Source organism: Heterodontus francisci, chromosome 10, assembly GCF_036365525.1.
Source record: "Heterodontus francisci isolate sHetFra1 chromosome 10, sHetFra1.hap1, whole genome shotgun sequence".
NCBI classification, from domain to species: Eukaryota; Metazoa; Chordata; class Chondrichthyes; order Heterodontiformes; family Heterodontidae; genus Heterodontus; species Heterodontus francisci.
In genome coordinates, this window is record NC_090380.1 from 15114553 (window position 1) to 15142463 (window position 27911).

A 27911-nucleotide genomic window follows, 5' to 3' on the forward strand; every position below is an offset into this window, starting at 1 on the left:
GACCCATCTAAAGTACTCGAACTATAGTATTTCCAGTCAATATTTGGAAAGTTAAAGTCCCCCATAACAACTACCCTGTTACACTCGCTCCTGTCGAGAATCATCTTCGCTATCCTTTACTCTACATCTCTGGAACTATTCGGAGGTCTATAGAAGACTCCCAACAGGGTGACCTCTCCTCTCCTGTTTCTAACCTCGGCCCATACTACCTCAGTAGACGAGCCCTCAAACGTCCTTTCTGCCGCTGTAATACTCTCCTTGATTAACAATGCCACACCACCCCCCTCTTTTACCATCTTCTCCGCCCAAATATATAGTTTTTGCTTACCCAGCAGTCCCCTGGTCCTCCGAAAACAAAAGGAAATTAACTTTAACTTCCACTGAAACTGACCTCCCAGCTGCAAGTTCGCTCCGCACCTCCGCTTCTGTCAAAGCTGCTGCAACCAAAACTAAAAGCCAGTTTTGCCAGTTCACCTGCTTTCATACCCTCATACTTGCCCTTATTTAAGTTTAAAATACTTGTCTTCAAACCACTCTTCTCTCCTTCAAACTGAATGTAAAATTCAATCATATTATGATCGCTGCTACCTAGGGGTACGTTAACTATAAGGTCATTATTTAATCCTATCTCTTTGTACACCATCAGGTCTAGTATAGCCTGCTCTCAGTTTGGCTCCAGAATGTACTGTTACAGGAAATTATCCCAAAAACATTCTATGTACTCCTCATCTGGGCTACCTTTGCCCATCTGATTTTACCCGTCTGTATGTAGGTTAAAATCCCCCATAATTATCGCTGTACCTTTCTGAAAAGCTATCATTATTTCTTCCTTTATACCCCATCCGACAGTGTGGTTAATATTAGGTGGTCTGTGACTTCTTGCCTTTATTATTTCTCATCTCTACCCAAGTTGCTTCTTCATCCTGGTTTCCTGAACGAAGGTCATCCCTCTCTATTGTGCTAATACCACAGAGCTACCTCTTCACTTTTTTCTAGCTTGCTGTCCTTCCTAAATGCCATGTACCCTTCAATATTCAGGTCCCAATCTATGTCATCCTGCAGCCATGTCTCTGTCATGGCTCTCAGATCTTAGTCATTTATTTCTATTTGTGCTCTCAGTTCATATGTTTTGTTTTGAATGCTACGTGTATTCAGATAAAGAGCCTTTACTTTCGTCCTTTTAATATGTTTGTAACCTCTAGCCTTATCTGTTAGTTTACTCTTAGATTTGTATGCTCTGTCCCTTCCTGTCACAATCTGTTTATCATTTTCCATATTAATACCTTTCTCTCTTGCCTTGACTCTGCTCCTTGATTTCCCATATCTTCCCAAATTTGATCCCTTGCCCCCAGCATTAAGCTTATAACCCTCTCTACTTCCCTAGTTATGCGGCTCGCTAGAACAGTGGCCCCAGCACAGATCAGGTGTAGACTGTCCCAACAGTATAACCGCCACTTTCCCCATGAACTGGAACCCACTTCTACCACACCAGTCTTTGAACCATGCATTAATTTCTAGAATCTTATTTGCCCTGTGCTAATCCAAGGGAAAATGGCGCACTGACACGGAACACAAAAGTCCGAGTGTATCAGGCTTGTGTCCTCAGTACTTTGCTCTACGGCAGCGAGGCCTGGACAACGTATGCCAGCCAAGAGCGACGTCTCAATTCATTCCATCTTCGCTGCCTTCGGAGAATACTTGGCATCAGGTGGCAGGACTATATCTCCAACACAGAAGTCCTTGAAGCGGCCAACACCCCCAGCTTATACACACTACTGAGTCAGCGGCGCTTGAGATGGCTTGGCCATGTGAGCCGCATGGAAGATGGCAGGATCCCCAAAGACACATTGTACAGCGAGCTCGCCACTGGTATCAGACCCACCGGCCGTCCATGTCTCCGTTATAAAGACGTCTGCAAACGCGACATGAAATCGTGTGACATTGATCACAAGTCGTGGGAGTCAGTTGCCAGCATTCGCCAGAGCTGGAGGGCAGCCATAAAGACAGGGCTAAATTGTGGCGAGTCGAAGAGACTTAGTAGTTGGCAGGAAAAAAGACAGAGGCGCAAGGGGAGAGCCAACTGTGCAACAGCCCCAACAAACAAATTTCTCTGCAGCACCTGTGGAAGAGCCTGTCACTCCAGAATTGGCCTTTATAGCCACTCCAGGCGCTGCTTCACAAACCACTGACCACCTCCAGGCGCGTATCCATTGTCTCTCGAGATAAGGAGGCCCAAAAGAAAAGAATCCAAGGATTATTACCTTTGAGGTTCTGCTTCTTAATTTGTTGCCTAGTTCCTCATAGCGACTATGCAGAACCTCTTTCCTTGTCCTGCCTATGTCATTGGTACCTGCATGGCCATGATGACTGGATCCTCCCCTTCCCACTGTAAATTCCTCTCCAGCCCTGAGCAGATGTCTCGAATCCTCACTCTTTGCTGCAGAGAACAGTGTCAATCCCCCTGTCTCTACTGTGCCCTACTACCACTACATTCCTTTTTTCTCCCTCCACTTGAATGGCTTCCTGCACTATGGTGCCATGGTCAGGTTGCTCATCCACACAGAAGCCCCCATTCGCATCCAAAAAAGCTGAAACAACCTCAAACCTGTTGGACAATCACAAAGGCTGAGGCTCCTGCACTCCTGCCCTCTGGGTCCCCTTACCTGCCTCAGCTGCAGCCATACGCTCCTGTCCCTGACCAAATCAGAAGACCCTATCCTGAGGGGTGTGACCATCTTCTGTACTGTGCGACAGTCCTCCTGCTCTAGAAGGTACTGCAATTAGTTCCATTTTTTCGAAAGATTTGAATGCTTTGCATGCAGGGAGACAGGCTTTCATCAAGGCTGAGGTCACTGAGATCTCTGAGGTATCTTATGAGGCTATCTAAGGCAGAATTTAGTTCAGGAGAGAAGACTCGGAGGGCGGAGTTCCGGACCAGTAAGTATAAAAAACCTACCTCGGGGGTTTGCGGCCTGCAGCCAGAGAGAAGACTCGAAGGGCGGAGTTCCGGACCAGTAAGTATAAAAAACTTACCTCAGGGATTCGCGGCCCACATCCAGGGAGAAGACTCGAAGGGCGGAGTTCCGGACCAGTAAGTATAAAAAACTTACCTCTGGTAAAAAAAAACTGGAAAAAAACTGAAAAAGTGATTTCACAGGAAAGCTGTGACTTGATTGGCTGGGAGGGAATCTGTACTGAATTTGAAAATAAAACATTGATAAAAATTGATTAAAACCTTAATTAACTAATTAATAAGTAGAGTAACTAAACCAGAGGGAGGAGATTATTGTATTTAGTTAGCATTTAATATTTATAGTAGGAATCTAGCATTAGCGACCATATAGTTAATTATAACAATTTAGTCAGGATTTTATAAGAATTTATTTATTTTAAATTAATTTATTAATTAGTGCTGGAAATGTCAGTTAGAGGGGTGAAGTGCTTCACCTGTGAGATGTGGGATGTCCGTGACGCTTCCAGCGTTCCGGACGATTACATCTGCAGGAAGTGTACCCAGTTGCAGTTCCTCACAGACCACATGGATCGGGTGGAGCGGCAACTGGATGCACTTCGGAGCACTTAGGCAGAGGCCAGAGCAGTGGCACCACGGCTGGCACTGTTGTTAAGCAGGGTGGGACAAAGCGCAGAAGAGCAATAGTTATCGGGAACTCTATAGTCAGGGGCACAGATAGGCACTTCTGTGGACGTGAAAGAAACTCCAGGATGGTATGTTGCCTCCCTGGTGCCAGGGTCAAAGATGTCTCTGAACGAACAGGGGGCATTCTGAAGAAGGAGGGTGAACAGCTAGAGGTTGTGGTACCAACGACATAGGCATGAAGAGTGACGAGGTCCTGCAGGGGGAGTTTAGGGAGTTAGGTGGAAAGCTAAAAGACAGGACCTCTCGGGTTGTAATCTCTGGATTACTCCCTGTGCCACGTGCCATTGAGGCGAGAAATAGGAAGATAGTGCAGCTGAACACGTGGCTGAACAGCTGGTGTAGAAGGGAGGGTTTCAGATATTTGGACCATTGGGATCTCTTCAGGGACAGATGGGACCTGTACAAGAAGGACGGGTTGCATCTAAACTGGAGGGGCACAAATATCCTGGCTGCGAGATTTACTAGTGTCACTCGGGAGGGTTTAAACTAGTGCGGCAGGAGGGTGGGAACTAGAGCAGTAGGACAGCAAGTGAAATAAATGAGGGGCAACTAGTAAATAAGCCAGTAAGACTGAGAGGAAGACCAGGCAGGGAGATGTTGCTGAGCACAGCGGGACTGGTGGTCTGAAGTGCATTTGTTTCAATGCGAGAAGTATAACAGGTAAGGCAGATGAACTTAGAGATTAGATTAGTACTTGGAAATATGATGTTGCTGCTATTACAGAGACTTGGTTGAGGGAAGGACAGGATTGGCAGCTAAAGGTTGTAGGATTTAGAAGCTTCAGGCGGGATAGAGGGGGATGTAAAAGGGGTGGGGGAGTTGCAATACCAGTAAAGGAGAATATCACAGCTGTACTGCGGGAGGACACCTCGGAGGAGTCATGCAGCGAGGCAATATGGGTGGAGCTCAGGAATAGGAAGGGTGCAGTCACGATGTTGGGGGTTTTCTACAGGCCTCCCAACAGCCAGCGGGAGGTAGAGGAGCAGATATGTAGACAGATTTTGGAAAGATGTAAAGGTAACAGGGTTGTAGTGGTGGATGATTTTAACTTCCCTGATATTGACTGGGACTCACTTAGTGCTAGGGGCTTGGATGGGGCAGAATTTGTAAGGAGCATCCAGGAGGGCTTCTTGAAACAATATGTAGATAGTCCAACTAGGGATGGGGCCATACTGGACCTGGTATTGGGGAATGAGCCCGGCCAGGTGGTCGAAGTTTCACTGGGGGCGCATTTCGGGAACAGTGACCATAATTCTGTAAGTTTTAAGGTCCTTGTGGATAAGGATAAGAGTGGTCCTCAGATGAAGGTGCAAAATTGGGGGAAGGCTAATTATAACAATATGAGGCAGGAACTGAAGAATTTAGATTGGGGCGGCTGTTTGAGGGTAAATCAACATCTGACATGTGGGAGTCTTTCAAATGTCAGTTGATTAGAATCCAGGACCAGCATGTTCCTGTGAGGAGGAAGGATAAGTTTGGCAAGTTTCGGGAACCTTGGATAACGCGGGATATTGTGAGCCTAGTCAAAAAGAAAAAGGAAGCATTCGTAAGGGCTGGCAGGCTGGGAACAGACGAATCCCTTGAGGAATATAAAGACAGTAGGAACGAACTTAAGCAAGGAGTCAGGAAGGCTAAAAAGGGTCATGAAAAGTCATTGACAAACAGGATTGAGGAAAATCCCCAGGCTTTTTACACGTATATAAAGAGCAAGAGGGTAACTAGGGAAAGGGTAGGCCCACTCAAGGACAGAGGAGGGAATCTATGTGTGGAGCCAGAGGAAATGGGCGAGGTACTCAATGAGTACTTTGCATCAATATTCACCAAAGAGAAGGACTTGGTGGATGATGAGCCGAGGGGAGTGCAGATAGTCTCAGTCATCTCATTATCAAAAAGGAGGAGGTGTTGGGTGTCTTGCAAAGCATTAAGGTAGATAAGTCCCCAGGGCCTGATGGGATCTACCCCAGAATACTGAGGGAGGCAAGGGAAGAAATTGCTGGGGCCTTGACAGAAATATTTGCATCCTCATTGGCTACAGGTGAGGTCCCAGAGGACTGGAGAATAGCCAATGTTGTTCCTTTGTTTAAGAAGGGTAGCAAGGATAATCCAGGAAATTATAGGCCGGTGAGCCTTACGTCAGTGGTTGGAAAATTATTAGAGAGGATTCTTTGAGACAGGATTTACTCCTATTTCGAATCAAACGAACGTATCAGCGAGAGGCAGCATGGTTTTGTGAAGTGGAGGTCGTGTCTCACTAATTTGATTGAGATTCTGAGGAAGTGAAGAAGATGATTGATGAAGGAAGGGCAGTAGGTGTTATCTATACGGACTTCAGTAAAGCCTTTGACAAGGTCCCTCATGGCAGACTGGTACAAAAGGTGAAGTCACACGGGAATCAGAGGTAAGCTGACAAGATGGATACAGAACTGGCTCGGTCATTGAAGACAGAGGGTAGCAGTGGAAGGGTGTTTTTCTGAATGGAGGGATGTGACTAGTGGTGTTCCGCAGGGATCAGTGCTGGGACCTTTGCTGTTTGTAGTATATATAAATGATTTGGAGGAAAATGTAGCTGGTCTGATTAGTAAGTTTGCGGACGACACAAAGGTTGGTGGAGTTGTGGATAATGATGAGGATTGTCGGAGGATACAGCAGGATACAGATCGGTTGGAGACTTGGGCGGAGAAATGGCAGATGGAGTTTAATCCGGAGAAATGTGAGGTAATGCATTTTGGAAGGTCGAATGCAGGTGGGAAGTATACAGTAAATGGCAGAACCCTTAGGAGTATTGACAAGCAGAGAGATCTGGGCGTACAGGTCCACAGGTCACTGAAAGTGGCAATGCAGGTGGATAAGGTAGTCAAGAAGGCATACGGCATGCTTGCCTTCATCGGTCGGGGCACAGAGTATCAAAATTGGCAAGTCATGCTGCAGCTGGACAAAACTTTAGTTCGGCCACACTTAGAATATTGCGTGCAATTCTGGTAGCCACACTACCAGAAGGACGTGGAGGCTTTGGAGAGGGTACAGAAGAGGTTTACCAGGATGTTGCCTGGTCTGGAGGACAATTGCTATGAGTAGAGGTTGGATAAACTCAGATTGTTTTCACTGGAACGACGGAGGTGGAGGGGCGACATGATAGAGGTTTACAAAGTTATGAACGGCATGGAGAGAGTGGATAGTCAGAAGCTTTTTCCCAGGGTGGAAGAGTTAGTTTCTAGGGGCAGAGGTTTAAGGTGAGAGGGGCAAAGTTTAGAGGGGATGTGCGAGGCAAGTTCTTTCCACTGAGAGTGGTGAGTGCCTGGAACTTGCTGCCAGGGGAGGTGATGGAAGCAGGTACGATAGCGACGTTCAAGAGGCATCTTGACAAATACATGAATAGGATGGGAATAGAGGGATACGGTCCCCGGAAGTGCAGAAGGTTTTAGTTTAGGCAGGCATCAAGATCGGCGCAGGCTTGGAGGGCCGAATGGCCTGTTCCTGTGCTGTACTGTTCTTTGTTCTTTGAGATTTGGTCCATTATAAAAGAGAGGCCATTGAGAATGGAAGGGCCCTGGTAAGATAATCGGTCGGGATGGTAAGACAGTCGTTATCAAGCATGGAAATCAAACTGTTAAGGTTCATTCTTCACAATTAATTGGGGTTGATTACAAAATCTCAGAATTTGAGCAGCTGATAGAGGGAAGAGAGGCACCTTGTACTTCAAATATTCATGTGTTTTGTGATGAAGGTCCTGAGGCACAGGTAGATCAAGAGTTGGATAGTAATGTAACCGATCATGATGCTCAGGAAAGAGCTATCACATCCAAAGACCAATTTGTCTCGAGTAGGTACTCGGGTGACATATATTCCAGAGGGGCCTGAGAAATGGAAGGAGGCGACAACTGTGGAGCGTGCAGGAAAAGCAAGTTTAAATATTGGTTAAATGTTCAAGATGATGGCCAAGAAGCTAGGGCCATGGACTGGCAGAGTGGGGTGAAAGTGTGGAGGGTAAGAAAGTGCAGTGCAAGTTTTGATAGTGGGTCAGGAAGTGACTCTTGCCTGAGGAAGTGACCACGTACTGGAGAAAGAGCCTCCGATAAAGCGCGAGGGAAATCTTCGAGCAGTCGTTCCAAAAGACATCAAAGTGTGAATAGAGGCTGTAGTGTGAACAGATTACACAATGAAATGAAGGCTAGATGGCAGTCTCTGAATAGAATTAGAAGCAGAAGTCCTCATGATCATGAAGTTTTAGTGGCTGTCAGTAAACTGGAGGATAAACTAAAAAGAGAAGTAAAAGATAAGGAATTAGAGAGTTGGAGAGAGTTTGGCGTCTATTCTGAGGTAGCAGATAGGGGACAGTCGGCCTTGTCACATAGATGGATTTGTACTGAGAAAGTCCTTCCTGATGGAATTTATAAGGCTAAAGTGAGGTTAGTTGTGAGGGGGTTTGAAGAGCGATTGGGGGATATCGATGTTAGAGTGGACTCACCCACAGCTGGAAAAGTAATCCAAAAATCTTTTTGACTCTTTTGGCCACATATTCATGGAAATGTAAGTCCATTGTCATAAAAGCTGTGTTTCTGCAAGGTGATACTTTTCAGAGAGAAGTGTATCTGAAACCACCTGAAGAGGCAGCAGATACAGAAGGAAAATTATGGAAACTGAACAAATGTGTCTATGGCCTTAATGATGCTTCCAGGGTGTGGTATTTCTCAGTGAGATCTCTTTTGTTGAAAATTGTTTGTGTTCAACTAAAAGCAGATCCTGCAACGTTTTATTGGTCTTATAAAGAGAAACTTTCAGGCATCTTCATGATGTATGTTGATAATATCTTATGCGGTGGTACTGCGGATTTTGAGAAATATGTTATTAATAAGATTAAGGCAGAATTTAAGATTGGGAGTCAGGCTTGTGGGGCCTTTAAATATATTGGTTTAGATGTTAAGCTGAATAAGTCTGGAATAAGTTTGAATCAACAATTCTATTTAGAGAATGTTACTCCCATCCCAGTTAATCGTGTTCGGTCATCACAGAAAGATGACGATCTATCTAAAGCAGAGATTGAACAATTGCGAAGCCTGGTGGGTCAATTAAACTGGTTGGGCTCTCAGACTAGGCCTGATGTTAGTTTTGATGTGCTGGAGTTAAGCACGATGATGAAACATCCAAAAGTCGAGAATGTTTTAAGGGCAAATAAAACATTGAAAAAGCTAAATGTGGAGAAATGTGCACTGAAGTTCCCATCCTTAGGTGACCCAAAGAACATGAAGCTAATAATTTTGAGTGATGCTTCACATGCAGGAGGGAGGGTTTTGGTTTCCTGGAAAATTGGGGCTCTTTCTGGGGTAGGTGGGACCTCTACAAACAGGATGGTCTTCACCTGAACCAGAGGGGTACCAATATCCTGGGGGGGAGGTTTGCTAGTGCTCTTCGGGAGGGTTTAAACTAATTCAGCAGGGGAATGGGAACCTAAATTGTAGTGCCAGTGTACAGGATGTTGAGAGTAGTGAGGTCAGGGATATGGTTACAAGGACGCAAGAGGGCACTGGCAAGCAAGAACCTGGTTTAAAGTGTGTCTATTTCAATGCCAGGAGCATCCAGAATAAGGTGGGCGAGCTTGCAGCATGGGTTGGTACCTGGGATCTCGATGTAGTGGCCATTTCGGAGACATGGGTGGAGCAGGGGCAGGAATGGATGTTGCAGATTCCGGGCTTTAGATGTTTCAGTAAGAACAGAGAAGATGGTAAAAGAGGGGGGGGTGTGGCATTGTTAATCAAGGAGAGTATTACAGCGACAGAAAGGACGTTTGAGGACTCGGCTACTGAGGTAGTATGGGCTGAGGTTCGAAACAGGAGAGGTGAGGTTACCCTGTTGGGAGTCTTTTATAGACCTCCGAATAGTTCCAGAGATGTAGAGGAAAGGATAGCGAAGATGATTCTCGACAGGGGTGAGAGTAACAGGGTAGTTGTTATGGGGGACTTTAACTTTCCAAATATCGACTGGAAATACTATTGTTCGAGTACTTTAGATGGGTCAGTTTTTGTCCAGTGTGTGCAGGAGGGTTTTCTGACACAGTATGTAGACAGGCCAACCAGGGGCGATGCCACATTGGATTTGGTACTGGGAAATGAACCCGGCCAGGTGTTAGATTTAGATGTAGGTGAGCACTTTGGTGATAGTGATCACAATTCGGTTAGGTTTACCTTAGCGATGGGCAGGGACAGGTATATACCGCAGGGCAAGAATTATAACTGGGGGAAAGGAAATTATGATGCGATTAGGCAAGATTTAGGATGCGTAGGATGGGGAAGGAAACTGCAGGGGATGGGAACAATCGAAATGTGGAGCTTATTCAAGGAGCAGCTACTGCGTGTCCTTGATAAGTATGTACCTGTGAGGCAGGGAGGAAGTTGTCGTGCGAGGGAGCCGTGGTTTACTAAAGAAGTTGAAGCGCTTGTCAAGAGGAAGAAGAAGGCTTATGTTAGGATGAGACGTGAAGGCTCAGTTAGGGCGCTTGAGAGCTACAAGCTAGCCAGGAAGGATCTAAAGGGAGAGCTAAGAAGAGCAAGGAGAGGACACGAGAAGTCATTGGTGGATCGGATCAGGGAAAACCCTAAGGCTTTCTATAGGTATATCAGGAATAAAAGAATGACTAGAGTTAGATTAGGGCCAATCAAGGATAGTAGTGGGAAGTTGTGTGTGGAATCAGAGGAGATAGGGGAAGTGTTAAATGAATATTTTGCGTCAGTATTTACAGTAGAGAAAGAAAATGTTGTTGAGAATACTGAGATTCAGGCTACGAGGCTAGATGGGATTGAGGTTCACAAGGAGGAGGTGTTAGCAATTTTGGAAAGTGTGAAAATAGATAAGTCCCCTGGGCCAGATGGGATTTATCCTAGGATTCTCTGGGAAGCTAGGGAGGAGATTGCAGAGCCTTTGTCCTTGATCTTTATGTCGTCATTGTCGACAGGAATAGTGCCGGAAGACTGGAGGATTGCAAATGTTGTCCCCTTGTTCAAGAAGGGGAGTAGAGACAGCCCTGGTAATTATAGACCTGTGAGCCTTACTTCGGTTGTGGGTAAAATGTTGGAAAAGGTTATAAGAGACAGGATTTATAATCATCTTGAAAAGAATAAGTACATTAGAGATAGTCAGCACGGTTTTGTGAAGGGTAGGTCGTGCCTCACAAACCTTATTGAGTTTTTCGAGAAGATGACCAAACAGGTGGATGAGGGTAAAGCAGTGGATGTGGTGTATATGGATTTCAGTAAGGCGTTTGATAAGGTTCCCCACGGTAGGCTATTGCAGAAAATACGCAAGTATGGGGTTGAAGGTGATTTAGAGCTTTGGATCAGAAATTGACAAGCTGAAAGAAGACAGAGGGTGGTGGTTGATGGCAAATGTTCATCCTGGAGTTTAGTTACTAGTGGTGTACCGCAAGGATCTGTTTTGGGGCCACTGCTGTTTGTCATTTTTATAAATGACCTGGAAGAGGGTGTAGAAGGGTGGGTTAGTAAATTTGCAGATGACACTAAGGTCGGTGGAGTTGTGGATAGTGCCGAAGGATGTTGTCGGGTACAGAGAGACATAGATAGGCTGCAGAGCTGGGCTGAGAGATGGCAAATGGAGTTTAGTGCGGAAAAGTGTGAGGTGATTCACTTTGGAAGGAGTAACAGGAATGCAGAGTACTGGGCTAATGGGAAGATTCTTGGTACTGTAGATGAACAGAGAGATCTTGGTGTCCAGGTGCATAAATCCCTGAAGGTTGCTAACCAGGTTAATAGGGCTGTTAAGAAGGCATATGGTGTGTTAGCTTTTATTAGTAGGGGGGGTCGAGTTTCGGAGCCACGAGGTCATGCTGCAGCTGTACAAAACTCTGGTGAGGCCGCACCTTGAGTATTGCGTGCAGTTCTGGTCACCGCATTATAGGAAGGATGTGGAAGCTATGGAAAGGGTGCAGAGGAGATTTACTAGGATGTTGCCTGGTCTGGAGGGAAGGTCTTACGAGGAAAGGCTGAGGGACTTGAGGTTGTTTTCGTTGGAGAGAAGGAGGAGGAGAGGTGACTTAATAGAGACATATAAGATAATCAGAGGGTTAGATAGGGTGGATAGTGAGCGTCTTTTTCCTCGGATGGTGATGGCAAACACGAGGGGACATAGCTTCAAGTTGAGGGGTGATAGATATCGGACAGATGTGAGAGGTAGTTTCTTTACTCAGAGAGTAGTAAGGGCGTGGAACGCCCTGCCTGCAGCAGTAGTAGATTCGCCAACTTTAAGGGCATTTAAGTGGACATTGGATAGACACATGGATGAAAATGGAATAGTGTAGGTCAGATGGTTTCACAGGTCGGCGCAACATCGAGGGCCGAAGGGCCAGTACTGCGCTGTAATGTTCTAAAGCTACTGATGTAAGGCTAACAGATCTGTAATCCCCACATGGGTGACGTTAATCTACATATAGATTGGAGGAGTCAGATTGGCAAAGGTAACCTGAAAAATGAGTTCATCGAGTGTATTCCTGACAATTTCTTAGAGCAGTATGTTCTAGAGCCAACTAAGGAGCAGGCTATTCTAGACCTGGTAATGTATAATGAGACAGGATTAATCAATAAATTCATGGTAAAGGAGGCGACATGCAGTGGCAGACCTTTAAGGGGATGTTTAATAACTGTCAGCAAGGATTTATCCCAGTGAGAAAGAAAGATCCTTTGAGAAGGATGCATCATCCGTGGCTAAATAAGGAAGTTTAAGGTGGTATCAAATTAAAAGAAACACTGTACAAATCTGCAAAGATTAGTCATATGTCAGAAGATTGGACAGATTTTAAGAACCAGCAAAGAATGATGAAAAAATTAATTAAGAGGTGGAAAGTAGAGCATGAGAGAAAACTAACTAGTAATATAAAAACAGATAGTAAGAGTGTCTACAAGTATTTAAATAGGAAAAGAGTAACTAAAGCTAATATTGGTCCTCTGGAGAGTGAGTCTGGGGACTTGATAAAGGAAAACAATGGGGAGGTGGTAGTGGAGTAGTCTTGTCACTGGATCAGTAACTTTGAGATCCTTGGGTATTCTTCTGGGGTCATTGGTTTGAATCTTACCATGGCAGAAAGTAGAATTTGAATTTAATTCATACATCTGGAATTTAAAAAGCTATTTAAATGATGGCCATGAAGCCATAGTCAATTGTTGTGAAAATGAATCTGGTTTAATAATCTTTAGAGAAGGGAATCTGCTGTCATTACCTGGTTTGGCCTATGTGTGACTCCAGATGCACCATAATGTGGTTGACTCTTAACTGCTGTCTGAAATGGCCCAGCAAGCCACACAGTAGTATCTAACTGCCATGAAGTCAGTAAGAATGAAACCAGAGTGATCACCTGGCATCGACCTCAGCATTGACAATGAAAACCTGACCCTGCAAAGTCCTCCTTACTAATTATCTGGGATTTGTACCAAATTTGGGAGAGCTGTCCCAAATGTAAAAATAATAGGGTAATAATAGTAGGGGCTTTTAACTTCCCCAATATCAGCTGGGATAGTCTTAGTGAAAAAGGCTTAAAGGGGACGGAATTCTTAAAATGCATACAGGAGAGCTTTTTGAGCCAGTACGTAGAAAGACCTACAAGAGAAGGGGCAGTACTGTTCCTAATCCTAGGAAATGAAGCCGGACAAGTGGTAAAAGTGTCAATGGGGGAGCATGACCATAACTATGTAAGATTTAAGGTAGTTATGGAAAAGGACAAAGCTGGACAGAAATAAAGGTACTGAATTGGGGGAAAGCCGATTTCAATATGATAAAACAGGATCTGGCCAAAGTGGACTGGGAGCAGTTACTTGTAGGAAAGTCTACATCAGACCAGTGGGAGTCATTCAAAGAGGAAATATTGAAAGTTCAGAGCCAACATGTTCCTGTTAAGGTAAAGGGTAGGACCAACAAGTCCAGGGAACCCTGGATGTCAAGGGATATAGAGGATTGGATCAGGAAAAAAAAGGAAGGTTATGGCAAATTCGGAGCGCTGATTTTAAATTTTAATTTATGATGCCGAGATATAAGACATTTTTTTCAGCTACTGATTCTCGTGATAAAAATAGCTTCTAATAACATATTCGGAATAATGTATTTCTTTTTTTATTCATGGGATGTGGGTGTCATTGGCTAGGCCAGCATTTATTGCCCATGTCTAATTGCCCTTGAGAAGGTGGTGGTGAGCTGCCTTCTTGAACTGCTGCAGTCCATGTGAGGTCGGTACACCCACAGTGACCTAGAAGGACAACAGCATGCTGGTGCATGGGAACACCACCACCTCCAAGTTCCCCTCCCAGTCCCAAACCTTCCTGATTTGGAAATATATCACTGTTCCTTCACTGTCACTGGGTCAGAATCCTGGAACTCCGTCCCTAACAGCATTGTGGGTGTACCTTCACTACACAGACTGAAACTGTTCAAGAAGAGGGGTCAGCACTTTGTGAAGGGAATTTATGGATAGACAATAAATTCTGGCTTTGCCAGCGCTTACATCCTGCGCATGAATAAAAAAAAGTATTGATCCTGACAACTGCCTGGTCTGTGCAGCTCAGTGGACCAACAGACTGTACAGTTGCCTGCTGAGCATTTTCATAGTGTGGAAGCCCAGATAATAATTGAAGATAGAATTGTTGGTGTTTGGAGGAAGAGTATGGTGTGTATTTGAGGTGTGAATGTGTTTAGAGGATTTGTAGATGAGTTGTAATTTGTGTTTGTATTTGAAAGTAGGAACTGTGCATGGGATGTTGTGTGAAGTGAAAAGAGGGGTAAAAGGGAGAGGATTTGTGTGGAAAGGAGAGGTGGTATTGTTCAGTGAGTGTGAAGATGGCACAGAGCTTGGTTGAACAATTGCATCAGATTGTGGCAAATAATAGGAAGCAGCAAACTGAATCAGCCCTGGTGAGATTGGTTGCAAAGTTAAGAGAATGATTTAATACATGCTTATTGCACCCCAGATGGGACTTGAACCCACAATCCCTGGCTTAGGAGGCCAGTGCCTTATCCATTAGGCCACTGGGGCTGTAAAATTTTGTGTTGCAACTTGTCCCTTTGACACCCTTTCTAAGCACTGGCAAATTTGAAGCTTTTTTGTGGGTCAGCATTTTATTTTCACACCCAACTACAATGTATTAATACCAAAGATTTCAGCAATGATGTGACAGGATATAACTTACTGTTGTCTGTCAGCAATTGGTATCGTTGATTACTGGGCAAAATGTTGTCTGGTAGACTTGAGGAACGCTGGAGGAGTTATTATTGTGACTGAGTCGAGACTATGGGCGAGCAAATAGTGGGAAGGTGAGAGAGGAGCAAATGTTCAGGAAAATTGTTTCCAACTTTGGCAGTTCTCAAAGTAGAAAAGTGTGTGAAATGTGAAAAGCAAGTGTCTTTCCAGAGCTTTCTTTGCTTACCCTGACTCTATGTTTCAGTCATTTCTCAGACAGCACTCAAACTGAAGCTACTTTAATCTTTGTGTGTTTCTTAATGATGACAAAGAGCAGATATTCACTGAATGAAGATTAATCTCATCCCAGATGGGATTTAACCTCACAAATACCTGCCTGTAGAAACCAGTGCCTTATCCATTCGGCCACAGGAGCACAACATCACACTGGATGCTCTTGCTGTTTGCTCTGGATTCTTTCTAAATTCCACCTGTCCCTGTGGCCACTCACTTTATTTTCAGCCAATTCCACATCCTTTAACAATGATGTGGAGCAGGTGGGAGCAGATCTGGTTTCCTGATGCCATTTGCTCAATGATATATTTTATCTTGGTCGAGGGTTGTTTATGTGATTGGAAGCCTGTGACCAGTGGTGTACTGCAGGGATCAGTGCTGGGACCATTGCTGTTTGTAGTGTACATTAATGATTTAGACGTGAATATAGGAGGTATGATCAGTAAGTTCACAGATGACGTGAAAATTGGTGGTGTCGTAAATAGTGAGGAGGAAAGCCTTAGATTACATGATGATATGTAATGTAGACAGGCCAACCAGGGGCGATGCCACATTGGATTTGGTACTGGGTAATGAACCCGGCCAGGTGTTAGATTTAGATGTCGGTGAGCACTTTGGTGATAGTGATCACAATTCGGTTAGGTTTACCTTAGCGATGGGCAGGGACAGGTATATACCGCAGGGCAAGAATTATCGCTGGGGGAAAGGAAATTATGATGCGATTAGGCAAGATTTAGGATGCGTAGGATGGGGAAGGAAACTGCAGGGGATGGGCACAATCGAAATGTGGAGCTTATTCAAGGAGCAGCTACTGCGTGTCCTTGATAAGTATGTACCTGTCAGGCAGGGAGGAAGTTGTCGAGCGAGGGAGCCGTGGTTTACTAAAGAAGTTGAAGCGCTTGTCAAGAGGAAGAAGAGGCTGATGTTAGGATGAGACGTGAAGGCTCAGTTAGGGCGCTTGAGAGTTACAAGCTAGCCAGGAAGGATCTAAAGGAAGAGCTAAGAAGAGCAAGGATAGGACACGAGAAGTCATTGGCGGATAGGATCAGGGAAAACCCTAAGGCTTTCTATAGGTATATCAGGAATAAAAGAATGACTAGAGTTAGATTAGGGCCAATCAAGGATAGTAGTGGGAAGTTGTGTGTGGAATCAGAGGAGATAGGGGAAGCGTTAAATGAATATTTTGCGTCAGTATTTACAGTAGAGAAAGAAAATGATGTCGAGGAGAATACTGAGATTCAGACTGTGAGGCTAGATGGGATTGAGGTTCACAAGGAGGAGGTGTTAGCAATTTTGGAAAGTGTGAAAATAGATAAGTCCCCTGGGCCAGATGGGATTTATCCGAGGATTCTCTGGGAAGCTAGGGAGGAGATTGCAGACCCTTTGTCCTTGATCTTTATGTCGTCATTGTCGACAGGAATAGTGCCGGAAGACTGGAGGATAGCAAATGTTGTCCCCTTGTTCAAGAAGGGGAGTAGAGACAGCCCTGGTAATTATAGACCTGTGAGCCTTACTTCGGTTGTGGTAAAATGTTGGAAAAGGTTATAAGAGACAGGATTTATAATCATCTAGAAAAGAATAAGCTCATTAGCGATAGTCAGCATGGTTTTGTGAAGGGTAGGTCGTGCCTCACAAACCTTATTGAGTTTTTCGAGAAGGTGACCAAATAGGTGGATGAGGGTAAAGCAGTGGATGTGGTGTATATGGATTTCAGTAAGGCGTTTGATAAGGTTCCCCACGGTAGGCTATTGCAGAAAATATGGAAGTATGGGGTTGAAGGTGATTTAGAGCTTTGGATCAGAAATTGGCTAGCTGAAAGAAGACAGAGGGTGGTGGTTGATGGTAAATGTTCATCCTGGAGTTTAGTTACTAGTGGTGTACCGCAAGGATCTGTTTTGGGGCCACTGCTGTTTGTCATTTTTATAAATGACCTGGAAGAGGGTGTAGAAGGGTGGGTTAGTAAATTTGCAGATGACACTAAGGTCGGTGGAGTTGTGGATAGTGCCGAAGGATGTTGTAGGGTACAGAGGGACATAGATAGACTGCAGAGCTGGGCTGAGAGATGGCAAATGGAGTTTAATGCGGAAAAGTGTGAGGTGATTCACTTTGGAAGGAGTAACAGGAATGCAGAGTACTGGGCTAATGGGAAGATTCTTGGTAGTGTAGATGAACAGAGAGATCTTGGTGTCCAGGTACATAAATCCCTGAAGGTTGCTACCCAGGTTAATAGGGCTGTTAAGAAGGCATATGGTGTGTTAGCTTTTATTAGTAGGGGGATCGAGTTTCGGAGCCACGAGGTCATGCTGCAGCTGTACAAAACTCTGGTGAGACCGCACCTGGAGTATTGTGTGCAGTTCTGGTCACCGCATTATAGGAAGGATGTGGAAGCTTTGGAAAGGGTGCAGAGGAGATTTACTAGGATGTTGCCTGGTATGGAGGGAAGGTCTTACGAGGAAAGGCTGAGGGACTTGAGGTTGTTTTCGTTGGAGAGAAGGAGGAGGAGAGGTGACCTAATTGAGACATATAAGATAATCAGAGGGTTAGATAGGGTGGATAGTGAGAGTCTTTTTCCTCGGATGGTGATGGCAAACACGAGGGGACATAGCTTTAAGTTGAGGGGTGATAGATATAGGACAGATGTCAGAGGTAGTTTCTTTACTGAGAGAGTAGTAGGGGCGTGGAACGCCCAGCCTGCAACAGTAGTAGACTCGCCAACTTTAAGGGCATTTAAGTGGTCATTGGATAGACATGTGGATGAAAATGGAATAGTGTAGGTCAGATGGTTTCACAGGTCGGCGCAACATCGAGGGCCGAAGGGCCTGTACTGCGCTGTAATGTTCTAATTCTAATCTAAAAGAGATTGGCTGGTAAGATGGGCAGAGCAGTGGCAAATGGAATTTAATCCTGACAAGTGTGAGATGATGCATTTTGGGAGGTCTAATAAGGCAAGGGAATGCACAATGGATGGTAGGACCCTAGGAAGTACAGAGGGTCAGAGGGACCTTGATGGACTTGTCCAAAGATCACTGAAGGCAGCAGCACAGGTAGATAAGGTGGTTAGGAAGGAATACGGGATATTTGCCTTGATCAGCCGCGGCACAGAATATAAGAGCAGGGAGGTTATGATGGAGCTGTATAAAACACTAGTTAGGCCACAGCTGGAGTACTGTGTACAGTTCTGGGCAGCACACTATAGGAAGGATGTGATTGCACTGGAGAGGGTACAGAGGAGATTCACCAGGATGTTGCCTGGGCTGGAACATTTCAGCTATGACAAGAGACTGGATAGGCTAGGGTTGTTTTCCTAAAAGCAGAGAATGCTGAGGGGGGACCTGATTGCGGTCTACAAAATTATGAGGGGCATAGATAGGATAGATAGGAAGAAACTTTTTCCCTTAGTGGCTGTGTCAATAATCAGGGGGCATAAATTAAATGTAAGAGGCAGGAGGTTTAGAGGGGATTTGAGGAAAAACCTTTCCACCCAGAGGGTGGTTGGAATCTGGAACACACTGCCTGAAAGGGTGATTGAGGCAGGAACCCTCACAACATTTAAGAAGTATTTAGATGACCACTTGAAATGCTATAGCATACAGGCTATGGGCCAACTGCTGGAAAATGGGAACAAACAGGTGCTTGATGGCCGGCACAGGCACGATGGGCTGAAGGGCCTGTTTCAGTGCTGTATAACTCTGTGAATCTCCATCAACAAAACTGGGACTGATGTCCTTGAAGAAACTTTAACTGGTGTTGTTAGTGAAGGTTTACATGAATTTGGCGGGGCTGGGGGAGGCACCAGGATGTAACATTAGAGAGGAGAAGCAAGATGTAAAGTGGACTGGGAGAGACAAATAGCACCAGAATAAAGAATAATTCAGAAATGGGAGAGTCAGACTGGGAGTAAATATGAAGCAGTCTGAGATGGATTTGGAGTGTATGTGAGTAAATGTACTGAATGTGGGAAATGAGCTCCGTGAGCTGCAGGGACAAGTCACCACACGGGACTATGATATTGTGGCAATAACAGAGATCTGGCTCAAAGGAGGGGAAGATTGGGATAATGAATATTCCTGGAAACAATCTATTCAGGAATAATAGGGCAGGAAAAATGGAGGGCATGGCAGCATTGTTCAAAGAAACTATTCTAACACTGAGGAGGAATGATAGAGTTGAGAGACCAAAGACAGAATCTATTTCAGTAGAATTGAGGAACACTAGAGGAGTTATTATTGTAACTGAGTGTATACGATGGGCTGAATGGTCTCCTTCTGCTGTAAGTTTCTATGATAAACAAGGTAACATTTGAACCAAGAATTTTCCAGCTTGGAGGAAGAGTGTGCTGTGTATTTCACCCTGAATATGATGACATCAATCATACGTGTATTGTAATTGGATATCTACATTACAAAGTAACAACTGTGCCTCAGACATTGGGTCATCTGAAGACAGAATTTAAAAGGGAAGTATTTGCCTGGAAAGTGCAAGTGACATTGTTCCCTGGGTGTTGGGATGGTGCACAGCTCAGTAGAAACATTACATTGGATTGTGACACTGGAAAGCAAGGCGAGAGTGAGGAGGGAGCCGAACAGGAACTGCCGAGATTGGCTGATCAGTTAAAAAGAAAACTAACTGCTTGTTACAGAATGCAGCCTGTTTACAGAATGTGCTCCTTCACCTAAAACTGCTTTCATCACAAATGAGACTTGCACCATCAATGCCTGTTTTAGGAGGGCTGGACCTTATCCATTAGGCCATGTGGCTGTACATGGAAAGAGTTTGGTCTTTGCAACTGTCCCCTTTGTCTCTCTATAATCACTGCCACATTTGATGCCTTTTTGTGCTCCAATCTTTCTATTCATACACAACTACATTCGATCAATTTGAAAGAATCCAGTATTGACATGACATGATCTGACTTTCTTTTGCCTGTCAGGAATTGATACAGTGATTTCTGGGCAAAACATCAATTATATGTGAAGAGCAAGTGGCTTTCCACAGGTTTAACTTGCTTCCCCTAAATTTCAGTCATTTACAAGACAGGAGCTGATGAAGTTATTTGATCACTGTGTATTTCAGCAACAAGGACAATGAGCTGGTTTTCACAGAATGAAGATTATTCAAAGCCAAGTTTACCTCAGATAGGGATTGCATTGACAATCCTGAATTGTGAGGTCAGTTTCTTACCCATTGAACCACAGGAGTCACATGCCTGGATCAACAGCCTTGATGCACTTAGGAAATGCTCTACATTCTCTGTAAACTGAGCAAAGTTAAAACAACAGATAAAGGCAGACACAAAGGAGAGAATGACAAAAGGGAATATGAAAAGGTCAGGTAAGACTTTAAAAAAACAAATAGGAAGGCAAAGAGAAATGACAAAATTAAATTATCAATAAATATAAGAAAAAAAGGAAATTATTCCACAGACACCTCAATAACAAATGAAAAATCAGGATAGGGATTGGGTCACTAAGGGATACACATGATAAACTCAGGTCGTGAGAGCGAGAGGACCGAAATATGAAATAATTCCTTTACCTCGGTATTTACCAGGGAGACTGACATGGTCAGCATGACATTAGAAGAAGAGATCAAAAAAGATCGAAAAACGTTTAAAATAGAAAGTTGGGGGTGGGGGTGGAATTGGTAAACGAGTCAATCTTAGAGAGAGTAAAACCCCTGATCCTGATGGATTCCCATCTTGACGATTAGAAGAAGACAAGGAAGAGATTATATATATAACAATGTATTAGAAATGGGAAAGGAAACATAGAAAATAGGAGAAGGAGTAGGCCATTCGGCCCTTCGAGCCCGCTCCGCCATTCATTATGATCATGGCTGATCATCCAACTCAGTAAACTGTTCCCGCTTTCCCCCCATACCCTTTGATCCCTTTCGGCCCAAGAGCTATATCTAACTCCTTCTTGAAAACATACAATGTTTTGGCCTCAACTGCTTTCTGTGGGAGCGAATTCCACAGGCTCAGCACTCTCTGGGTGAAGAAATGTCTCCTCATCTCAGTCCTGAAAGGTTTACCCCGTATCCTTAGACTATGACCCCTGGTTCTGGACTCCCCCACCATCGGGAACATCCTTCCTGCATCTACCCTGTCAAGTCCTGTTAGAATTTTATAGGTTTCTATGAGATCCCTCCTCACTCTTCTGAACTCCAGCGTATATAATCCTAACCTTCTCAATCTCTCCTCATACATCAGTCCCGCCATCCCAGGAATCAGTCTGATAAACCTTCGCTGCACTCCCTCCATAGCAAGAACATCCTTCCTCAGATAAGGAGACCAAAACTGCACACAATATTCCAGGTGTGACCTCACCAAGGCCCTGTATAATTGCAGGAAGACATCCCTGCTCCTGTACTCAAATCCTTTCGCAATGAAGGCCAACATATCATTTGCCTTTTTTACCGCCTGTTGCACCTGCATGCTTACCTTCAGTGACTGGTGTACGAGAACACCCAGGTCTCCCTTCATATTCATAGTCCCCTCTCTCAGTTTATAGCCATTCAGATAATAATCTGTCTTCCTGTTTTTGCTACCAATGTGAATAACCTCACATTTATCCACATTATACTGCATCTGCCATGCACTTGCCCACTCAATGAACTTGTCCAAATCACCCTGAAGCCTCTCTGCATCCTCCTCACAACTCACCCTCCCACCCAGTTTTGCAAATTTGGAGATATTACATTTAGTTCCCTCATCTAAATCATTAATATATATTGTGAATAGCTGGGTTCCTAGCACTGATCCCTGCGGCACCCCACTAGTCACTGCCTGCCATTCGGAAAAAGACCCATTTATCCCTATCCTTTGTTTCCTGCCTACCAAACAATTTTCTATCCATTGCAATACACTACCCCCAATCCCATGCACTTTAATTTTACACACTAATCTCTCATAGAGTCATACAGCACTGAAACAGGCCCTTCAGCCCACCAAGTCTGTGCCAACCATCAACTTATACTAATCCTACATTCATCCCATATTCCCGACCACATCCCCACAATTCTTCTACCACCTACCTACACTCGGGGCAATTTACAATGGCTAATTTACCTAACAACCTGCAAGTCTTTGGGAGACAATCGGAGCACCTGGTGGAAACCCACACAGTCACAGGGAGAAGTTGCAAATTCCACAGAGGCAGTACGCAGAAGTGAACGCGGGTTGTTGGAGTTGTAAGGCTGCAGTGCTAACCACTGCGCCACTGTGCGGCCCTAATGTGGGACTTTGTCGAAAGCCTTCTGAAAGTCCAAATAAACCACATTCTCTGGCACCCCCTCATCAACTCTACTAGTTACATCCTTGTAAAATTCTAGTAGATTTGTCAAGCATGATTTCCATTTCGTAAATCCATGCTGACTCTGCCTGATTCTACCACTGTTCTCCAAGTGCTCTGCTGGAAAATCTTTGATAATGGACTCTAGAATTTTCCCCACTAACGCTGTCAGGCTGACTGGTCTATAATTCCCTGTTTTCTCCCTACCTCCCTTTTTAAATAGTGGGGTTATATTAGCTACCCTCCAATCTGTAGGAATTGTTCCACAGTCTATAGAATCTTGGAAGATGACCACCAATGCATTCATTGTTCCAGGGCCACTTCCTTAAGTACTCTGGGATGCAGACCATCAGGCCCTGGGGATTTATCGGCCTTCAATCCCATCAATTACCCCAACACCATTTCTCTACTAATACTGATTTCCTTCAGTTCCTCTCTCTCACTAAGCCCTGTGTTCCCCAACAGTTCTGGTATGATATTTGTGTCCTCCATTGTGAAGACAAAATCAAAGTAAGTATTTAGTTGATCAACCATTTCTTTATTCCCCATAATACATTCCCCTGTTACTGACTGTAAGGGACCTACATTTGTCTTCACTAATCTTTTTCTCTTCACATACCTATAGAAACTTTTACAGTCACTTTTTATGTTCCCGCAAACTTACTCTCGTACTCTATTTTTACATTCTTAATCAATCCCTTGGTCCTCCTTTGCTGAATTCTAAACTGCTCCCAATCCTCAGGTCTGTTGTTTTTTCTGGTGAATTTATGTGCCTCTTCCTTGGATCTAATGCTATTTCTAATTTCCCTTGTAAGCCATGGTTTGGCTACCTTTCCCGTTTTACTTTTGCGCCAGACAGAAATAAACAATTGTTGCAGTTTGTCCATGCGCTCTTTGAATGTTTGCCATTGCCTATCCACCGTCATCCCTTTAAGTAACGTTTCCCAATCCTTCATAGCCAACTCGTGCCTCATACCTTTGTAATTTCCTTTATTAAGATTCAGGACCCTAGTCTCAGAATCAACTACATCACTTTCCATCTTGATGATGAATTCTATCATATTATGGTCGCTCATCCCCAAAGGGGTCTCGCACCACTAGATTGTCAATTATTCCTCTCTCATTACACAATACCCAGTCTAGGATGGCCTGTTCTCTGGTTAGTTCCTCAGTGTATTGGTCCAGAATACCATCCCATATGCACTCCAAGAATTCCTCCTCTATGGTATTGTAACTAATTTGATTTCCCCAATCTATATGCAGATGAAAATCACCCATAATTACAGAAGTTCCTTTTTCGCATGCGTCTCCAATTTCCTGTTTAATGCCAAGTCCAACATCACCAGTACAGTTTAGGGGTCTATATACAATCCCCACTAACATTTTTTGCCCCTTAGTTTTTTTACAGCTTTACCCATGCAGATTCCACATCGTCAGAGCTAATATCCTTCCTCACTATTGCAACTCCACCGCCTTTTACTTTTTGGCTGCCTTTCCTAAATACTGAATACCCCTGGATGTTCATTTCCCATCCCTGGTCACCTTGCAGCCATGTCTCTGTAATCCCGACTATATCATACCCGGTTACATCTATTTGCGCGACTAATTCATCCACTTTATTGCGAAATTTTCGCTTGTTCAGGTACAAAGCCTGAAGACTTGTCTTTTTAACATTACTTGTCCCCTTCCCACTATTTTTCACTGTGGCCCTGTTTGATTCTGGCCCTTGATTTCTCTGCCTATCACGTTTCTTATTCTCCTTTCTGTCTTTTGTTCTTGTCTATGATTCCCCCCTCTTCTGACTCCTTACAAAGGTTCCCATTCCCCTGCCATTTTAGTTTAAACCCTCCCCAACCACTCTAGCAAATGCTCCCCCTCGGACATCAGTCCCGGTCCTGCCCAGGTGTAACCTGTCCAGTTTGTACCAGTCCCACCTCCCCCAGAACCGGTCCCAATGTCCCAGGAATCTAAAACCCTCCCCCTTACACTATCCCTTCAGCCGATATATCCTTCTACTTCTCCTCTGACTGGCACGTGGCACTGATAGTAATCCTGAGATCACTACCTTTGAGGTCCTACTTTTCAACTTACTTCCTAACTCCCTATATTCTGCTTTTAGGACCTCGTCCTTTTTTAACCTACGCTGTTTGTAGCAAGGTATATCACGACCACTGGCTCCCCCTTCAGAATGTCCTGTAACCACTCTGAGACATCCTTGACCCTAGCACCAGGGAGGCAACATACCATCCTGGACCTCCCTCTGACCTCTGATCTCCCCCTCTCTGATGCTGAGCGTTCTGTACTCAGCAAAGGTCTCAGTTTTATCCCCTGACGCCCCCACCTCAATGAATTTCGCGCTCGGCATGACGTTGAGCTCTTCTTCCGTCGCCTCCGCCTCCGGGCTCACTTCTTCGACCAGGAGTCCTCCCCCGACCAGCAGACCCATTCACCCGCCTCCAGCATTCTCCCTCTACCTGGACCCCTCACCCTGGCCTCTTACCCGCTCTTGATCTCTTCATTGAAAACTGTCGGCGAGACATTGGTCGTCTCAATTTCTCTGCCCCCCTCACTCACTCTAACCTGTCCCCCTCTGAACTTGAGGCACTCCGTTCTCTCAGGTCTAACCCCGACATGATCATCAAACCTGCAGACAAGGGTGGTGCTGTTGTTGTATGGCGTACCGACCTCTACCTTGCAGAAGCTCAACGCCAACTCACAGACACCTCTTCCTACCTCCCTCTGGACCATGACCCCACCACCGAACATCAAGCCACCGTCCAAAGGACTGTCACTGACCTCATCTCCTCTGGAGATCTTCCCTCTACAGCTTCCAACCTCATAGTCCCGCAACCCCGGACAGCCCGCTTCTACCTCCTTCCCAAAATCCACAAACGGGACTGTCCCGGCAGACCCATTGTGTCAGCCTGCTCCTGCCCAACTGAACTTATTTCTTCCTATCTAGACTCTATCTTTTCTCCGCTGGTCCAGTCTCTTCCCACCTACATCCGTGACTCTTCTGACGCCCTACGTCATTTTGACAATTTCCAGTTTCCTGGTCCCAACCGCCTCCTCTTCACTATGGACGTCCAATCGCTCTACACCTCCATCCCCCACCAGGATGGTTTGAGGGCTCTCCGCTTCTTGCTGGAACAGAGGCCCAACCAGTCCCCATCCACCAACACCCTCCTCCGCCTGGCTGAACTTGTTCTCACATTGAACAACTTCTCCTTCAACTCCATGCATTTCCTTCAAGTAAAAGGTGTCGCTATGGGTACCCGCATGGGTCCTAGTTATGCCTGTCATTTTGTGGGATATGTCGAGCATTCTTTGTTCCAGTCCTACTCAGGCCCCCTCCCCCAACTCTTTTTCCGGTACATTGATGACTGTATCGGTGCCGTTTCCTGCTCCCGCCCCGAACTAGAAAACTTTATCAACTTTGCTTCCAATTTCCACCCTTCTCTCACCTTTACATGGCCCATCTCTGACACTTCCCTTCCCTTCCTCGACTTCTCTGTCTCCATCTCTGGGGATAGGTTGTCTACCAATATCCATTATAAGCCCACTGACTCCCACAGCTACCTCGACTACACTTCTTCACACCCTACCTCCTGTAAGGACTCCATTCCATTCTCCCAGTTTCTCCGTCTCTGACGCATGTGCTCTGATGATGCTACCTTCCATGACGGTGCTTCTGATATGACCTCCTTTTTCCTCAACCGAGGATTTCCCCCCACTGTGGTTGACAGGGCCCTCAACCGTGTCCGACCCATTCCCCGCACCTCTACCCTCACCCCTTCCCCTCCCTCCCAGAACCGTGACAGGGTTCCCCTTGTCCTCACTTTTCATCCCACCAGCCTCCATATCCAAAGGATCATCCTCCGCCATTTTCACCACCTCCAGCGTGATGCCACTACCAGTCGCATCTTCCCCTCCCTTCCCCTGTCAGCATTCCGAAGGGATCGTTCCCTCCGCGACACCCTGGTCCACTCCTCCATTACCCCCACCACCTCGTCCCCGTCCCAGGGCACCTTCCCTTGCAATCGCAGGAGGTGTAATACCTGCCCATTTACCTCCTCTCTCCTCACTATCCCAGGCCCCAAACACTCCTTTCAGGTGAAGCAGCGATTTACTTGTACTTCTTTCAATGTAGTATACTGTATTCGCTGCTCACAGTGTGGTCTCCTCTACACTGGGGAGACCAAGCGCAGACTGGGTGACCGCTTTGCGGAACATCTCCGCTCAGTCCGCAAGCAGGACCCTGAGCTTCCGGTTGCTTGCCATTTCAACACTCCCCCCTGCTCTCATGCTCACATCTCTGTCCTGGGATTGCTGCAGTGTTCCAGTGAACATCAACGCAAGCTCGAGGAACAGCATCTCATCTACCGATTAGGCACACTACAGCCTGCCGGACTGAACATTGAGTTCAATAATTTCAGAGCATGACAGCCCCCCACTTTACTTTCATTTTTAGTCATTTTTAGTTATTTTTTCTTCCTTTTTTTTTGCATTCCTTTTTACATTTTTTACAATCTTTTTTTGCATTTATTTCATTTCATCTTAGTTTGTTCAGTTTGCTTACCCACTGTTTTTTTCAGGTTGTTTTTCTTCAGGTTTGCACTTGCTGATGTTCAATATTCAGTATATTCACACCTAATCTGTACTAATGCTTTGTCTTTCAACACACCATTAACATATTGTTTGCCTTTGCTCCGTGACCTTTTGGTCAGCTATGTGGCCTGGTCCAATCTGCACCTTCTCCTTTGTTATCTCTTGCCCAACCCCCACCTCACTTGTTTATAAACTGTGACTTTTCTAATATTTGTCACTTCCGAAGAAGGGTCACTGACCCGAAACGTTAACTCTGCTTCTCTTTCCACAGATGCTGCCAGACCTGCTGAGTGAATCCAGCATTTCTTGTTTTTGTATACCATCCTGGAGTCTCTTTTACGGCCACAGAAACACCTATCTATTCCCTTTACAATTGAATCCCTATAACTATTGCATTCCACACTTTTTACTCCTCCCCTGTGCAACAGAGCCAACTGTGGTGCAACGAATTGGGCTGTTGCTGCTTTCCCCTGAGAGGCCACTCCCCCCAACAGTATCCAAAGCAGTATATCTGTTTTGCAGGGGAATAGCCACAGGAGAGTCCTCAACTGCCTGCTTAGTCCTCTTGCTCTGCCTGGTGGTCACCCATTCCCTTCCTGCCTGTGGTGTCTGAGCCTGCGATGTGACCACCTCTCTATACGTGCTATCAATGATACTCTCTGCCTTGTGGATACCCCACAGTGTCCCCAGCTGCTGCTCCAACTCCGAAACCCAGGCTTCCAGGAGCTGCAGCTAGAGACACTTCCTGCACACATGCTGGTCCCGGGCGCTGGAATTGTTCCTGGCTTCCCACATAGAGCACATTTTCACATTTGTTCCTGGATGGGATTGAAATCCACTATCTCAGGTGTTGGAGACCAATATCACATCGATTTGACAACTAGAAATGTGT

The 27911-nt window shown here is 45.2% G+C and overlaps 1 non-coding gene across 1 annotated transcript; it reads right to left on the reverse strand.

Moving 5' to 3' along the window:
* Positions 1-14608: 14608 nt before the first annotated feature.
* Positions 14609-14681, reverse strand: trnar-ccu (transfer RNA arginine (anticodon CCU)). Its single transcript has one exon. It is a non-coding gene; the product is annotated as a tRNA-Arg (tRNA).
* Positions 14682-27911: the final 13230 nt, after the last annotated feature.